Source organism: Bison bison, unplaced genomic scaffold (genome assembly GCF_000754665.1).
Source record: "Bison bison bison isolate TAMUID 2011002044 unplaced genomic scaffold, Bison_UMD1.0 scf7180017864190, whole genome shotgun sequence".
Lineage (NCBI taxonomy): Eukaryota > Metazoa > Chordata > Mammalia > Artiodactyla > Bovidae > Bison > Bison bison.
This window is the reverse complement of record NW_011494762.1, coordinates 663,401-677,595: the sequence shown is the minus strand read 5'-3', so window position 1 is coordinate 677,595 and position 14,195 is coordinate 663,401. Positions and strand designations below refer to the sequence as shown.

Sequence of the window (14,195 nt, the reverse complement as noted above, 5' to 3'; positions counted from 1 at the left end):
GACTGATTTCCTTTAGGATGGAGTGGTTGGATCTCCTTGCAGTCCAAGGGACTCTCAAGAGTCTTCTCCAACACCACAGTTCAAAAGCATTAATTCTTCGGTGCTCAGCTTTCTTTACAGTCCAACTCTCACAGTCATACACGACTACTTGAAAAACCGTAGCCTTGACTAGACGGACCTACCTTTGTTGGCAAAGAAATGTCTCTGATTTTTATTTTATTTTTATGTATTTATTTATTTTTTAATAAATTTATTTATTTTAATTGGAGGTTAATTACTTTACAATATTGTATTGGTTTTGCCATACATCAACATGAATCCGCCACGGGTGTACACGTGTTCCCCATCCAGAACCCGCCTCCCTCCTCCCTCCCCCTTTCCTCCCTGTACCATCCCTCTTGGTCATCCCAGTGCACCAGCCCCGAGCATCCTGTATCATGCATTGAACCTGGACTGGTGATTCATTTCATATATGATATTATACATGTTTCAATGCCATTCTCCCAAATCATCCCACCCTCTCCCTTTCCCACAGAGTCCAAAAGACTGTTCTATACATCTGTGTCTCTTTTGCTGTCCCACAGGGTTATCGTTACCATCTTTATAAATTCCATATATATGCGTTAGTATACTGTATTGGTGTTTTTCTTTCTGGCTTACTTCACTCTGTATAATAGGCTCAAGTTTCATCCACCTCATTAGAACTGATTCAGATGCATTCTTTTTAATGGCTGAGTAACACTCCATTGTGTGTATGTACCACAGCTTTCTTACCCATTCATCTGCTGATGGACATCTAGGTTGCTTCCATGTCCTAGCTATTATAAACAGTGCTGTGATGAACATTGGAGTACATGTGTCTCTTTCAATTCTGGTTTCCTTGGTGTGTATGCCCAGCATGGGATTGCTGGGTCATAAGGCAGTTCTATTTCCAGTTTTTTAAGGAATCGCCACACTGTTCTCCATAGTGGCTGTACTAGTTTGCATTCCCACCAACAGTGTAAGAGGGTTCTCTTTTCTCCACACCCTCTCCAGCATTTATTGCTTGTAGACTTTTGGATCGCAGCCATTCTGACTGGCGTGAAATGGTACCTCTCTGATTTTTAATATGCTGTCTAGGTTCGTCTGAACTTCTCTTCCAAGAATCAAGTGTCTTTTAATTTCATAGCTGCAGTCACCATCTGCAGTGATTTTGGAACCCCCAAAAATAAAGTCTGCCACTGTTTCCCGATCTATCTGTGATGAAGTGATGGGACCAGATGCCATGATCTTTGTTTTCTGAATGTTGAGTTTTAACCCAGCTTTTTCACTCTCCTCTTTCACTTTCATCAAGAGGCTCTTTATTTCTTCTTCACTTTCTGCCATAAAATTGGTGTCATCTGCATATCTGAGGTTATTGATATTTCTTCCGGCAATCTTTGATTTCAGCTTGTGCTTCTTCCAGCCCCATGTTTCTCATGATGTACTCTGCATATAAGTTAAATAAGCAGAGTGACAATATACAGCCTTGACGTATTTGTCCTTTTCCTATTTGGAACCAGTCTGTTGTTCCATGTCCAGTTCTAACTGTTACTTCTTGACCTGCATACAGATTTCTTAAGAGTAAGGTCAGGTGGTCTGGTATTCCCATCTCTTTCAGAATTTTCTACAGTTTATTGTGATGCACATAGTCAGAGGTTTTGGCATAGTCAATAAAGCAGAAATAGATGTTTTTCTGGAACTCTCTTGCTTTTTCCATGATCCAGCGGATGTTGACAATTTGATCTCTGGTTCCTCTGCCTTTTCTAAAACCAGCTTGAACATCAGGAAGTTCACAGTTCACGTATTGCTGAAGCCTGGCTTGGAGAATTTTGAGCATTACTTTGCTAGTGTGTGAGATGAGTGCAAGTGTGTTGTAGTTTGAGTGTTCTTTGGCATTGCCTTTCTTTGGGGTTGGAATGAAAACTGACCTTTTCCAGTCCTGTGGCCACCGCTGAGTTTTCCAAATTTGCTGCCATATTGAGTGCAGCACTTTCACAGCATCATCTTTCAGGATTGAAATAGCTCAACTGGAATTCCATCACCTCCACTAGCTTTGTTTGTAGTGATGCTTCCTAAGGCCCACCTGACTTCACATTCCAGGATGTCTGGCTCTAGGTGAGTGTTCACACCATCATGATTATCTAGGTGGTGAAGATCTTTTTTGTACAGTTCTTCTGTGTATTCTTTCCACCTCTTCTTAATCTCTTCTGCTTCTGTTAGGTCCATACCATTTCTGTCCTTTATTGAGCCCATCTTTGCATGAAATGTTCCAAGGGAACTTTCTTGAAGAGATCTCTAGTCTTCTCATTGTATTGTTTTCCTCTATTTCTTTGCACTGATCACTGAGGAAGGCTTTCTTATCTCTTCTTGCTATCCTTTGGAACTTGGCATTCAAATGGGTATATCTTTCCTTTTCTCCTTTGTTTTTTGCATCTCTTTCTTTTCACAGCTATTTGTAAGGCCTCCTCAGAGAGCCATTTCGCTTTTTTGCATTTCTCTCTCTTTGGGATGGTCTTGCTCCCTGTCTCCTGTACAATGTCACGAACCTCCGTCCATTGTTCATCAAGCACTCTATCAGATCTAGTCCCTTAAATCTATTTGTCACTTCCACTGTATAATTGTTAGGGATTTGATTTAGGTCATACCTGAATGGTCTAGTCGTTTTCCCCATTTTCTTCAATTTGTCTGAATGTGGCAATAAGGATTTCATGATCTGAGCCACAGTCAGCTCCGGTCTTGTTTTTGCTGACTGTATAGAGCTTCTCCATCTTTGGCTGCAAAGAATATATAATCAGTCTGATTTCAATGTTGACTTATCTGGTGATGTCCACATGTAGAGTCTTCTCTTGTGTTGTTGGAAGAGGGTGTTTGCTATGACCAATGTGTTCTCTTGGCAAAACTCTATTAGCCTTTGCCCTGCTTCATTCCGTCTGCAGAGCCAAATTTCCTGTTACTCCAGGTGTTTCTTGACTTCCTACTTTTGCAATCCAGTCCCCTATATTGAAAAGGACATCCTTTTTGAGTGTTAGTTCTAGAAGGTCTTGTAGGTCTTCATAGAACCATTCAACTTCAGCTTCTTCAGCATTACTGGTTGGGGCATAGACTTGGATTACTATGATATTGAATGGTTTGCCTTGGAAATGAACAGAGATCATTCTGTCATTTTTGAGATTGCATCCAGGTACTGCATTTTCGACTTAATTTTATTAACTATGATGGCTACTCCATTTCTTCTAAGGGATTCTTGCCCACAGTAGTAGATATAAACTCCAGAATAAATTGTTACAATTACTTTATGTAATTTAAAGTCTTTTTTAAAGAAACTGAGATAAGAAAACATATTTATAGTTTTTGTACTAACCTTATTATATCTGGTTCTGTTTCCTCATGTAGATTTGATTTATAACATATGATGTTATTTCCTTACTTCAGTAATTTTTTTCCAACTGTCCTTGTGCTGTTATTGTCAGATATATTGCGTATTCTGTATGTTATATCTCACCATGCATTTGCATTTATGTTGTATGTGTAGTTGCTTTTATTTTATTTATTTATTGTGCAGTTGCTTTTAAAATTAGGTGAGAGAAGAAATATGCAGTTATGTTCTCTTTATTAGCATACATGTTTTCTCATTTGCTTATTTTTTATAATTCCTTATTTTTCATTGATATTCTGTATTTGACGAGTCCTTATAGTAATACCTTCCTTTAATTATTTAAACTTCAGCTTCTTCAGTGTTACTGGTTAGGGCAAAGGCTTGGATTACCGTGATATTGAATGGTTTGCCTTGGAAGCGAACAGAGATCATTCTGTCGTTTTTGAGATTGCATCCAAGTACTGCATTTTGGACTCTCTTGTTGACCATGATGGCCACTCCATTTCTTCTAAGGGATTCCTGCCCACAGTAGTAGATATAATGGTCATCTGAGTTAAATTCACCCATTCCAGTCCATTTGAGTTAGCTGATTCCTAGAATGTCGATCTTCAATCTTGCCATTTCCTGTTTGTCTACTTCCAATTTGCCTTGATTCATGGATCTAACATTCCAGCTTCCTATGCAATATTGGTCTTTACAGCATTAGACCTTGCTTCTGTCACCAGTCACATCCACAACTGGGTATTGTTTTTGCTTTGGCTCCGTCCCTTCATTCTTTCTGGAGTTATTTCTCTACTGATCTCCAGTAGCATATTGGGTACCTACCGACCTGGGGAGTTCCTCTTTCAGTATCATATCATTTTGCCTTTTCATACTGTTCATGGGGTTCTCAAGGCAAGAATATTGAAGTGGTTTGCCATTCACTTCTCCGGTGGACCACGTCTAGTCAGGACTAGGTTTTTCCAGTGGTTGTGTATGGATGTGAGAGTTGGACTGTGAAGAAAGCTGAGCGCCGAAGAATTGATGCTTTTGAACTGTGGTGTTGGAGAAGACTCTTGAGAGTCCCTTGGACTGCAAGGAGATCCAACCAGTCCATTCTAAAGGAGATCAGTCCTGGATGTTCATTGGAAGGACTGATGGTAAAGCTGAAACTCCAATACTTTGGTCACCTCATGCTAACAGTTGACTCATTGGAAAAGACTCTGATGCTGGGAGGGATTGGGGGCAGGAGGAAAAGGGGACGACAGAGGATGAGATGGCTGGATGGCATCACCAACTCAATGGACATAAGTTTTAGTGAACTCCGGGAGCTGGTGATGGACAGGGAGGCCTGGCGTGCTGCAATTCATGGAGTCGCAAAGAGTCGGACATGACTGAGCGACTGAACTGAACTGAATTATTTAAACATGATTTTCTTTAGTTCTTTGAATATATTTATAATAGCTGCTTTGAACTCTTTGTCTGATGAATCCAACATCTGGACCCTCTCAAAGTCATGTGCAGTCTACCAGCGATGACTGGTTTTCACCTTGTTCTCTTTGCCTCTTTCCCTGATCTCCACATAAACTTTTGGCTGGTCTGCCTCTATAGCTGTCATACCTAGCTGTCAGCCTCCACTAACTGCTAACTGATTGCTCTATTGTTTTCACCAATATCCCAGGGCATGATCGCAGTAAGTCAGATCTCTATAGACGCTAACAAGTTTGCTAAATTGCCAGCCTTTGAGACTTGGGCTTATTACCCTGAGGAATCTTCCTGCCTTTTTCTTTGTCTAGTTCCCTCTGTTAAACTTTTAGCTGGTTTGCAGTTTTGCATGTTACTACTGTCATGGAACTACCAGCTTTCTTTTAGTTATTCACTCCCAAGATCTCCATAGTTTTGGACGTTGCCCTTTATTTATTTATTTTTTTTTTGCCGTCTCTACAGTGTTTTATTAGCCTCACGCCCATCATTTCAGTCAGTCCCACAGACCAAGCAGTCAGATCCAATGGTGTTGCTTGAAAACTTCCGTGTAGGGAGAAAAAAATTTTCTTTCCACTTAAAAAAAAAAGTCTTTTTGCTTTCTGCACACTGACATAGAGGTAAAAGAAAATGACTGCAACTTAAATATGAAAGAACTCTTTACAATTAAATCCACAAGTTTACACATGTATCTCAATCACGTGTCAGTGAAAAATCACCAACTATTTCAAAACAGGAAAAATTATATGACAGAAGAAACAAAAAACTTGATAAAAAATATATCTCGGTATGAAAAGTACTGTGTCTTGGTGTCTTCACATCCTCCTCTTCTGCGTACTTATATACAACACATTGTTTCCTTGGATAAATGCATCCCCGTACGTATTCTTCAGCTGTCCATTTACATACTCCTCTGTCTGCTCCAAGGCTATATTCATGTAGCCATCCAGGCAAGCCAGGACCCCTCGATAATCCACTCCCGAATTTAGCTTCACCACAACTGGTCGCCCAATGATCTGCTTCAGGAAGTCACAGGGCGTTTGCTTCCGCAGACTCATTGTAGCAATCCTGATCAGAAACCTCGCGGCCGGGATCCGAACCCTTACTCCGGTCACCCCACAAGCCCAGCCTCCGCCCGGACGTTGCCCTTTAAAATGAATTTTCCCACAGTCTGTTCCAAGTAAAGTAATTCCATTAGGTGGAGGACAGAGCTTTCTGTTCTTAACGGTCTACCTTTTCCCCTGGGAGGACCCTCTACCTTGCCTTAGTGAAATTAGGGTCAGAGGTAAAGAGATCACTTCACTTTGAAGGGACTACTGCTCTCAGAGTAGAGCACGTACTTTTAACTTGCCCCTTCTGGTAAAGAACCTCTGTTTTAGGAGTGCAATTGGGACTTAATACTTTTGGCTTACTACACTGGAAAAAGAGCTTTTCTGCCTTACACGTGGGCGCTGGTTGGGTGAAGGGACTCTTTTACTCTTCTTATGTGGGCCTGCCTGGCATAGCGTTTCTGCAGCATGGAGGTGGGGGAGTGGGGCAGGTGGGAGATGCCAGCAGCGTTCCCCTCCAAGGGTGAAATTCATTCCTAGGCTGGAATGTGGGAGCTCCTGCAGCACCTGTTTGGTGTAGAACATTGGAGTTATCCTGAGTTGTGGGGTGTAACTGGAAGTGGTTTATGGCTCATATGTCATGGATACTTGTTGTTCTCACCTCTGTTTAATGTTTTCTTGAATAAATGTTCTTTTTTTTATTTGCTATGCGTCCTTGAGACAATTTTCAGAGACATTAAATGGTTGACTTTAAAAATTTTCTTTCTACCAGTTTAGTTCAGTCAATTCAGTCAGTCAGTCATGTCCGACTCTTTGCGACCCCATGGACCGCAGCACACCAGGCTTGCCTGTCCATCAACAACTCCCAGAACTTGTTCAAACTCATGTCCATCGAGTTGGTGACGCCTTCTAACCATCTTATCCTCTGTTGTTTCCTTCTCTCACCTTCAGTCTTTCCTAGCATCAGGGTCTTTTCCAGTGAGTCAGTTCTTCACATCAGGTGGCCAAAGTATTGGAGTTTCAGCTTCAGCATCAGTCCGTCCTTCCAATGAATATTCGGGACTGATTTCCTTTAGGATGGACTGGTTGGATTTCCTTGCAGTCCAAGGGCCTCTCAAGAGTCTTCTCCAACACCACAGTTCAAAAGCATCAATTCTTTGGCCCTCAGCTTTCTTTATGGTCCAACTCTCACATCTTATACACGACTACTGGAAAAACCATAGCTTTGACTAGATGGACTTTTGTTGCCAAAGTAATGTTTTACTAGAGAAATGGTCCACCTAGCTCATCATGCCACTATTCTTGAAATCTCACTCTCCCGTGTTATCTTTCAGCTTTTTTGTTATGCTTTTCATATTTAGGTCTGTAATCATTAGGAAGTTGATTTTTTTCTGTGTGGTGTTGGATTGGAATAGTTTTCATTTTCCTATGACTGTCTTGATATCCGAGCACAATTTACTGAAAAGAATTGTTCTTTCACACTGTTTTCCTTTTTTTGTAAGTCAAATGTCTATGCACAGCAACAGGTCTGTGTCTAGGCTTTATATTCTATATTATGTTTGTCTTTTTTGTGTGTGTGCTGGTATCATGTTTTATTATTACTATAGTTTTATTAGTAGGTTGATAGTCAATAAAATACTTTTGCTGCTTTTTGATAGGTGGAATTTTAAAGATATTTTTCCAACATTTCCATCTCAATTATTCAGTGCACTGCTAATCTAGAAAGTGATGTGAAGGGATTTTGCAGGTGTAATTAAAGTTACTAATCAACAGACCTTAAAATAGATTATTTTGGATTATTTGGTTGGGTCCTGTATAATCAGACAAGCCCTTAAAAATAGAAGAGTCAGAAGCAAAGAAGACAGAAGAGGGAAGCAAAAGAGAAGGGGCAGAAGGAGAGATCAGAGGGATTTACTCAGAAGCATTGAATAGGACTTAACCTGCTGTTACTGCCTTTGAAAGGCGGGGATCATGGGTCAGGGAGTGTAGGCAGTCTCTAGAAACTGAGGCCAAACCCCACTTGAGGGGTAGCAGGAGAATGGGGCCTCTGTCCTGCATCTGCTTGGCACTGATTGTTGTCAACCTGGACCATCCTAAACAAACCTGGAAATATATTCTCTCCTAGAGTGTCTGGACAGGGACACAGCTTGGCTGATACCTTGATTCATTCTTGTGAAACTCGAAGGAGAGAACCAGCTGAGCTGTGACGTGCCAAGATATCTGACCCATAGAACTTGGAGATAATAAATGGGTGCTTTAAGCTGATAAGTGTATAGTTAACTTGTTAGGACAGCAGTGGACACTTTATTTTAGATTTTCTTCAAAATTGCTTTGGCTGTTTTTGGCTAAGTTAAAAAATCAAACACCCATCTGTTGGGACTTTCATTGAGATAACACTGAATATATTGATTATATCTTTACAGTAATGAGTGTTACAAAAGGCAATGCCAGAGAATGTTCAGAGAATGCCAGAGAATGTTCAGAAGTTATGTATGCATAACTTCTATGCCAAGTACATCATGTGAAATGCCTGGCTGGATGAATAACAAGCTGGAATCAAGATTGTTGTGAGAAATATCAGCAATCTCAGATATGCAGATGATACCACTCTAATGGCAGAAAGTGAAGAGGAATTAAAGAGCCTCTTGATTGAAGGTGAAAGAGGAGAGTGAAAAAGCTAGTTTAAAACTCTGTTCAAAAAACTAAGATCATGGCATCCAGTCCCATCATTCATGGCAAATAGATGGGGGGAAATGTGGAAACAGTGTCAAGTTTTATTTTCTTGGGTGCCAAAATCACTGCAGATGTGACTGCAGCCATGAAATTAAAACAACACTTACTCCTTGGTGAAAAGCAATGACAAACCTAGATAGTGTATTAAAAAGCAGAGACCTCAATTTGACAGCCAAAGTTCGTATAGTCAAAGCTAGGGTTTTTCTAGTAGTCATGTACAGATATGAGCATTGGACCATAAAGAAGACTGAGCACTAAAGAATCGATGCTTTAGAATTGTGCTGGAGAAGACTCTTGAGAGTCACTTGGACAGCATGGAGATCAAACCAGTCAATCCTAAAGGAAATCAGTCCTGAGTATTGATTGGAAGGACTGATGCTAAAGCTCCTGTACTTTGGCCACCTCGTGTGAAAAGCTGACTCATTCCACTTTGATGCTGGAAAAAGTGCAGGCAAGAGAAGTGGGTGGCAGAGGTTGAGATGGTTAGATAAGCATCACTGATTCAATGGACATGAGTTTGAGCAAACTCCAGGAGATAGTGAAGGACAGGGAAGCCTAGTGTGCTGCAGTCCATGGGGTTTCAAACAGTGGGACACAGGTTAGTGACTGAACAAAATAATTTATGCCTGTAGTGTATTCCTGCCATCTTAATAATGTTTTATAGTTTTCTCTGTAATAAACTTGCATAATTATTGTTGCATTTCTAGGTATTTTTACTTTTTGATGTTATTGTAAATAAGATACCTATTTTAGTTTTATTATTTTTTGTTTATTGATGATATGTGGAAATTCAGTTAATTTTTGCATTTGACTTGATAACGACCAACTTTGGTTATAATTCTGATAATTTATCTTAGCTAGATTTGTTTTCTATAAACATATGGCCTATGAATGATAATTTCATTTCATCTTTTCCAATCCTTATATGTATTTGTTTTTTACAGCCTTGTGGTGACTACGACTTCTAGTACGGTGTTGAATAGATTGGTTATTATGGGAATACTTGTATTGTTACTAATTTTAGAAGTAGGGGGGAGAATTTTTCAGTATTTCACAATTTATTATATGGGTATTTTGGATCTGCCCTTTTTCAGATCAAGGAAATTCCTTTCTATTACTAGTTACTAGTTTTTTGTTGTTGTTGTTGTTTGTTTAAATCACAAATGGATATTAAATTTTATCAGATGCTTTTTCTGCATCTTTTTGGACAATCTAATTTTTTTCCAGGTTTTTTTTTTTTTTTTAATGTGATGGATATTATTTTATTGCTCTTGAAGTGTTAAACCAACCTTGTTTTCCTGGACTAAACCCAATGTAGTTTTGAGCTCTTATTTTTCTACAAATTAATTTACTGATCTTTGTTTAGTATTTTTCACCTATGTTCATGAATGAGATAGGTCTATTACTTCTTACAGATTTGTTCTCTAGATTTTGGAACAGCTCATGGGAGCTGTATTTCCCAATTTGGGGCATTTTGATAACAGGTTGTGTCTTTCATGTGCTAAAAATAAATTTTACTGACTATAAGACACCTTATACTTTCCTACCTTGATTATCTGGAATATGTTACTCTGTTTTCTTGTGGCATAAACTATTGCCTTTGAAAATTAGATGTTGGCCTTCTGGGCTGAATTCTTAAGTGTACATGGTGCTCTTTCAGTAAGCAGTTTTATTTTTTTTAACTTTTAAGAAAGCTTTCTTGAATTGTGGTTTTTACTATTTATTCTGGTATGGTAGTGCTCTTTAAAGACTTGTTTTCTGAATGTTGGATCCCTGTTACCTCATTAAGTAGTTGCTTTGTCTTATCTTTTTAATCTCTTCATTTCTTTTGATTTCAGAAATGTTGCTCCTTTTTCTTATTTCCTTAAAGCATTATCTTTTTTCTTGGATTCATTCAGGCTTAATTTTCATTTCTGAAAATGTTAGGTTTTATATCAAGGTAACATTGGCTTTATAAAAATGAGTTGGGAAGTACCTTTTCTTTTACCATTTTCTCAAGTAATTTATGTAAGAAGGGTGTTAGAGCATCATTAAAATACTTGGTAGAATTCACTGAAGCATCCTAGACTTGGAATTTTCTCTGTGAAATTTTAAGTAGATGGCTTCAGTTTCTATAATGTCATAATGCTCTTTAGAATTTTAATTTTCACATCAGTTTTGGTAAATTGTGTCTTCTAGGAATCCCTTCATTTTATGTAAAATTTCAAATGTGTCTGCATAAAATTGTAAATAATACTCTCGTGATCTTTCTTTGTCTAGAGTCTATTGTGATGTCCTCTTTTTCATTCCAGATGGTCACTGTCTGTGTCTTGTGTCTTCTTGATCCATCTTACCAGTTTATGCCTTTACGTGGAACCGTTTTTTAGTTTGTTCACTGGGCTATGGTTTATTCAGAAGTATCTTGCTTAATCTTTAAACATGAGGTATTTCTAAATGTTTTTTTCTTACTAATTTCTATCTTAACTCCATCATAGTAAGAAGTAAATCTATAAGATTTCAATTTTTAAAAATTTGAGACTTAACTTTATGGCAGACATATAGTCTGTCTTGGTAAATATTCCTTATATAGGGCTAAGATTTTTTTTTTTTTTTTGGCTGTGGTTACTAGATGCCATGTAATATGTGTATCAGTTATATCCAGTTTGTTGCTTTTTAAAATGGTTATCATTACTTTTTGAATTTGCTCTTATTCAGAGAAAAGTTTGTTAAAATGTCCAGAAAACAATTGTAGCTTTGTCTGTTTCTCTGTATAGTTTCTGTCATTTGCTTTATATATTTCAAATATGTTACATAGGTGCTTAGAAATTAAGCATTTTTGTTTCTACCTGCTAAAACAAACCTTTTATTAACAGGAAATGTCTGATAACAATAATAATGCATATTTCCTAATAGAGTACTTTATTAAGGGGTTTCCCTGGTGGGTCAGTGGTAACAAATCCGCCTGCCAATGCAGGAGACATGGGTTCGATCCCTGGGTTGGTAAGATCCACTGGAGAAGGAAATGGGAACCCAGTCCAGTATTCTTGCCTAGGAAATCCTATGGCTAGAGGAACCTGCTGTGCTACAGTCCATGGAGTCACAAAAAAGTCGTATATGAATTGGCGACTAAACAACAGTCTAGTGTTGTGACAGATAATGTTAGCTTCAGGTCTTAAATGTTTGCATGGTATACCTTTTTCTATCCTATTATTTGCGACTTTTGGTTATAGAAATTGTAAGTCTCTTGTAAGTAGCATAAGTTCTTTTTAAAAAATGGGCTTGACCATGTTTATGTTTTAATTGGAACATTTAGTAAGTTTACATTCATTATACTTACTGATATACTTGAGTTTAAATAGATATTTCTAATAAGTGATTTCTAGTTATACTGTTTCTTTGAACTTTCTTTCATTCTCCTTTTCTGCCTTTGGATGATGATGATGATGATGATGATGATGAATATTTTGTCACTGTGAGATATTACTTCCTTGACCAAGGATCAGAGTCAAGCTCCATGCATTGGGAGGGCAAAGTTATCTTCCACAATTGGCTTAATAATATCCTAATCTGTTTTTCTTTGTTTGTTTATTGGTTGGCTGATTCTTGGTGGTTTTATGTATTTAAGTGGTTGTCCTAGAAATTGAAAATGCTTTCTTGATTTGTTAAAGTATTATATGTCTCAGTACATTTTCTTCTTCATCAGCATAGCGACTTCAGAAGATATTAACTGTGCCCTTCCCTCTCGTGGACTATATGCTGTTTACCGCTCTGTAGTTTAGTTCCATGTACGCTTTTGAGCACCCAAAAGATATTAGTGTTTTATATAGTTACGTTGAGTTTTTATTTTCTTTGTGTTTACTTTTTTTTTTTTTTAGCTGAATTGATTTTCTGTTTTCCTAAAGAATACTCTTATAATTTTGGAGTCTGTCTGGTGAGGAATTGTTTGGGATTGCTTCTCTGATAATGTCTTTTTTCCATGTTGATTCTTGAAAGTGTTTTTGTTTGTTGTTTTTTTGGCTGGACATGGGGAATCTAGGTAGGGAGTTAGTTGGTTTGGCCAAAAAGTTTGTTTGGTGTTTGCTGTACGATGGTTCTAGTAGCAATTTTGTTAGATTGTGTTGTAACAGCTGTCCTATCAGTGCTCATTTTTTTAAAAAGCCTTATCAGAATTGGTGAATTTTTGTATAGCCTTTTTAGTATTGAAGATGGAAGAAAGACAACATTTTTGGCATGTTGTGCTTTATATTTAAAGAAAAGTGAAAATGCAACACTGAAAAAAAGATTTGTGTAGTGTGTGGAGAAGGTGCTATGACTGATGGAGCACATCAAAAGTGGTTTGCAAACTTTTGTGCTAGAGATTTCTTGCTTGATGATGCTCCTCCATTGAGTAGACCAGTTGAAGTTGATAGTGATCAAATTGGGACATTAATTGAGAACAGTCAACGTTATACCATGCTGGAATAGCCAACAGACTCAAAACATTCAAATCAGCCAACCATTGAAAATCATTTGCACCAGCTTGGTTATGTTAATCCCTTTGATGTTTGGGTTCCACATAAGTTAAGGGGGTGGAGGAACGGGAACCTCCTTGACCATATTTGTGCTTATGATTCTCAACTTAAACATAACGAAAATGTTCTGGTTTTAAAACAAATTGTGACAGATGCTGAAAGTGTAAGCTGTACAAAAATGTGTAATGGAAGAGATCGTGGGGCAAGCAAAATGAATCTCCACCAACCACAGTGAAGACTGGTCTTGAACGTGGTGTTGTGTATGTGGTAGGATTGGAAGGGAGGACTCTGTTATGAGCTCCTTCAGGAAAACCAAATGTTTAATTCCAACAAGTACTGCTCCCACTTAGGCAAACTGAAAGCAGCACTCAACAGAAAGTGTCTGGAATTAGTCAACAGAAAATGCATAATCTTCTATCAGAGTAACACAAGATGAGGAGCAGACAAAATCTGTTACAGGCTGACTGAGAAGTTCTGATTCATCCACCATATTTACCAGATATTGCACCTTTGGATGTTCATTTATTTTGGTCTTTATAGAATTTTCTTAATGGAAGATTGTAAAAGGCACATGAAACAGTTCTTTGCTCAAAAGATAAAAAGTTTTGGGAAGATGAATTATTAAGTTGCCTCAAAAATGGCAGAAGGTAGCAGAACAAAACAGTGAATGTTGTTAAATATGTTGTTCAATAAAGTTCTTGGTGAAAGTGAAAAATATGTCTTTTATTTTTACTTAAAAACCTAAAGGAGCTTTTTGGCTACCCCAATATTTTCATTTAGCACGTTGAGTGTTACACCATTGAGACCTGGTTTCCATTGTTTGTGTTCAGAGATCAACTGTCAGTCCTGTTGTTGCTGCTTTGATGGAATCCTGCTTGTAGTGTCTTTGCCCCTCAGGTTTTGGGGGGTTTATCACTGCAGATGGTGACTGCAGCCATGAAAGTAAAAGATGCTTACTCCTTGGAAGGAAAGTTATGACCAACCTAGATAGCGTGTTCAAAAGCAGAGACATTACTTTGCCAACAAAGGTCCGTCTAGTCAAGGCTATGGTTTTTCCAGTGGTCA

At 38.2% G+C, this 14,195-nt stretch overlaps 1 protein-coding gene and 1 pseudogene across 1 annotated transcript in view; one reads left to right on the top strand and one right to left on the bottom strand.

Moving 5' to 3' along the window:
- Positions 1-14,195, top strand: part of TLK1 (tousled-like kinase 1) — a 234,667-nt gene that overhangs the window by 68,314 nt on the left and 152,158 nt on the right. The gene's annotated exons all lie outside the window — the stretch shown is intronic.
- On the bottom strand, positions 4,777-6,727 carry LOC104991369 (annotated as a pseudogene).